This window comes from Belonocnema kinseyi, chromosome 9 (genome assembly GCF_010883055.1).
Source record: "Belonocnema kinseyi isolate 2016_QV_RU_SX_M_011 chromosome 9, B_treatae_v1, whole genome shotgun sequence".
Taxonomy (NCBI): Eukaryota; Metazoa; Arthropoda; class Insecta; order Hymenoptera; family Cynipidae; genus Belonocnema; species Belonocnema kinseyi.
Genome location: NC_046665.1, coordinates 20137840 through 20142298, shown reverse-complemented (window position 1 = coordinate 20142298; position 4459 = coordinate 20137840).

The following is a 4459-nucleotide window of genomic DNA, read 5'->3' as shown; positions in this document are numbered from 1 at the left end:
ACATATAATACATTTATAACACATTTATAACAGACTTATAACACATTTCGATCAAATCAAAACCCAACAAGCTACAATGGTAGAAAGTGGCCCAAAAAATTTTTTAATTTAAAAATATTAATAGTTACAGGGGTTCTAGGTAGAGCCCCCCCCCCCTGAACATTGGTCTTGAAAACTCTGATACTACTTTTTGATCCAATCGAACCCCAAAAAGCTACAGCAGTTCAAACTGACCCAAAAATTTTTTATCTTAAGGGTTTCAGAAAACTGTTTTAGAGTTATGTCCCCCGTCTCCAAACACGGAACAGATCTATTAAAAACTCTGATCTCAATTTTTGATATAACTAAAATCCAAAACGCGATAATAGTTTAAAGTGACCAACAAATTCTGAATTTGAAGACATCAAGAGTTCTACAATTTCTGTTTAGAGTTCTGCCCCCACCCCCGTCAGAACTCTATCAAAAAATCCTGTGACCCATTTAGATGAAAAGAAAAATCCAAAAAGTATCAAAATAAGTATCAGCTTATTCCTTAGAATAGTTGCAGATAAAGATGATTTAATTTTTTCGAAAATATTTAAAAGATCAAAAATTGCTTCTCTATTATTGCTAAATTTAATAATTTTAAATAATTTCACTTTAGTATCTTAAAGTTACACACTTGCATCTAATGTTTGTAAGTAACAATTTGGTATTTTGTTTTAATCATCTGAAAAACTTTATTTTACAGAGATCTCTTTTCAAGAAGTGAATAAGAGGATTTTGTCATACAACTATTTATTCTTAATAAAAAAAGAAGTTGAAGTTGAAGTCTTCAAAAACTGGAGAATTTTTAAAATCACGTCTGATGAATCTGTCATATATTAAAGTCATTTGAAATTATTCAATTTCAAATTGTGATCAATTCTAAATTAACATTTTTTAAATTAACGAAAGTATGCGATTAGTGCCGACAAGGAAGGAATTTTTTAACCTATTAAGACGTTAATTAAAGTCTTAATAAAATAATAACTAATTTTTTTTTAATATTGAAAAAAATTATAAGAAAAACATTTTTTAAGAAAAAACTTATCAAGCGTTTTAATTCTAAACGAGTTAAAATTTAAAAATCGTATGAATTAAAATTGAAAGGTGAAACATTATTTTGTAAATAAATCCTTTCAAAATATTACCATTATTATTTTGTAATTATATTTCTTAACATGTAAACAATTGAAAACATCACATGCAACTAGTTTCAAGTTGTGAATACTTTATCTATAGAAAAAAATCTAGCCTAAAAATTTTGAAACAGATTTAAAACGTACGTTCGCAACTTTTAATCATAATTTAAAACGATATTCCTAACAATTTGGTTTCCGAACAGCTACTATGTTTTAAAAAACTCATTTTTATTTTGAAATCTGAAACTTTGGGGCTCCATAAACCATGAGGCCCAATTTGGGCCACTTTTAAAGCCTTCTCTCCACCCATGTGGGTCACCGTGGAATTCCTGTCAAAGCCCCTGACCCCACCTAAGATGCTACGTGGTTTGTTGATGGCCTGTGATTGACAATTCATGTATTTTATTAACAATCGTACTTTTATTGTAAAGAATTAATATTTCTGGTGTGCAAATTTATTATTTGGGTTAACATTTATTCATTTCGTTTTATAATACTTTTGGACTTATTATTGTTTTCTGTCAAAATTGTTCTATTTTCTGGCCATCTGTTTTTTTTTATTTTAACATCTTAGTGTAAAACCACGTGGCTCGGATTTAAACATCCCCCTCTCCTCATATAGACCAACGTGCTCTTTCGTCCAATTCCGCATCCCTCCAAAGAACCCGCTTGATTTATGGAAGGCCTATTTGAAAATGATTGTGAAGTGCAAAAATGATACGCTAGGGTGGTCCAGTAATGCATGACAAAAATGGAAAAAAGGATTTCTATAATTTTTTATAATTTTTTTTAGGGTTTGGGAAAATGTGACGGGAATGAATAGACGCTTCTAGAGGCTGTGTTTTTGAGTACTGTATTATCGTCTTTATTTTTACTTTAAATTATTTAAATTGATCTAGTGAAATATTTATCAACATTAGTTAATTAATTTTCAATTATTTAAACAAATGGAATTTGTTAAAATAATTTTTCTTATAAAAATTGTTTTTTTAATTAAAAATAAAGACTATTTTTTAGTTGAATGTTTATAAAAATTGTTCGATTGATTTTAGATTACTTCAACAAATGCCATTTTTTAAATAATCTTTTTCCAACAAAATTTTTTTAAAATAAAAATTATTATTGTTGGTCTAGTGGAATATTTACCGATATTGGCTGATTAATTTTTAATTATGTAAACAAAATCCATTTATGTGAAAAAAGTTTTTTTCCCCTAAAAATTCATCGAGCTGGCAATTTTCCATCGTTAAATACATAAATTTAATTAAAAATATTATCCAGTAGTATAAACAATCAATTATTATTTATTTTCAACAACCTTTTATTTTTTGGAAAATTAATTGTTTAAACAAATTAAAGGTTGTAGTAAGTAAATAATAATTTATTGTTTACATAGCTGGAAAAAAATTTTAAAATAAATTTATGTTATTAACGAGAATAAAATGCCAGTTCAATTAATTAAAAAAAAACTTTTTTAAACAAATGGAATGATGGATTACAGTTGGCTCCAGAAACAAGGAGAACGCTGGTGCAGGTTTATATCGTAGAAGGGACGGAATGGGCTCCATAATTGCGATGGGGTCCTATGCAACAGTTCTACAATCTGAGATTATGGCCTTGATCCAGTGCGCCTATAAGGCAATGGAGTATGGCGATAAAAGAAACATTCGCATCTGCTCAAATAGCAGTGCTGCTATCATGGCTCTGAATGGAACAACGACCACGTCGCTACAAGTATGGAAGTGTTTTGAGGCACTGAATAAACTAGTGACAGAAAACCGAGTCACTCTGCTATGGATCCCTGGATACAGTGGCATCAGGGGCAATGAGATATCGGACAGGCTAGCAAAGCTAGCAGCAAAGGAAAATTTTACTGGACCTGAGCCAGTTGTAGGCATTTCCAGTAGGTTGGTCACTGAAGATATTAACAGTTGGCTGGCGGAGGAACATCAGTATGAGTGGGATTTGGTCTCTACCTGCAGACAAGCTAAAACACTCTTGGGCTCAAAGCTAAACCCTCATCGAGCGAAAGGAAGACTTAGGCTCGGGAGGAACGAAGTCAAAGTCCTAACAGAAATGTTTATAGGACATGGAAACCTCCGATATCACGGACATAAGATAGGGCTTGAAGAAAGTCCCCTTTGCCGCCTGTGCGTAAAGGATAATGAGGCTTCTACTCATATTCTTTGTCACTGCCCTGCGATTGCGGGTAAACGTGTAACACTCACAGGCCTCAATGAGTCTGAAATAGCAGCCAACAGCGTGGCTGCGGTCCTCTCCTTATGGAGAGGGCTTTAGAGCCATGATTACGGCTGATAAGGGGACGCAACGGGATTATCCAAGCGTCAGGGGCTGTGACGGTCTTAACCCAAATATTAATAGAAAAATAATAATAGTTGAATATTTATCAATATTGCTTAAATAATTTTTAATTATATAAATAAAATCCATTTCTGTCAAAAAATTTTTTTTCCCCTAAATATTCGTCGGACTGGCAATTTTCCATAGTTAAATACATAAATTTAATTACAATATTATCCAGTAATATAAACAATAAATTATTATTTATTTTCAACAACCTTTTATTTTGTGGAAAATTGATTGCTTAAGCAAGTTAAAAGTTGTAGTAAGTAAATAATAATTTATTGTTTATACAGCTGGAAAAGATTTTAAAATAAATTTATGTTATTGACGATAATAAAATGATAGTTCGATTAATTGAAAAACACATTTTTTAAACAAATGGAATTTGTTTACATAATTAACAATTAATTAACCTAATATTCATCAATATTACATTAGACCAACAATAACATTTTATAATAAGAAAAAAGATTTTTTTAAATATAAATTATTTGAACAAATGGAATTTGCTTAAACAATCGCAAAATTAAGTAAAAAAAGTTCCATTTGTTTCATATACAATCTAAAAAAACTGATTAACGAAAAGAACGATCAAAAGAAATTTATGAAAAATGGAATAATATTTTACTATGCACAAGTATTATTGTCCCAGAAGTCCGTCACGAAAAGCGGGAAGAAACTAGGGTTGCTACCAAGGCCCATTTGCACCGGTGCAAACGGCTTGAGACCGGCGGAATCGTGTAAAAGTCAGCGAAATACTGAAAATGCGCTTACAAAATTACAATCTTAAATATTATTATAAAACATGTTTAATTTGAACGTTCGAGAGGTGTCAATTGTGGGTCCGGATGCAATAAGGGCACATAAAATTTTTTCGTGCGAAAACGAAGTCCCCTGGAGGCTTTAGAAAAAATTTTCGAATTTTAATTTTC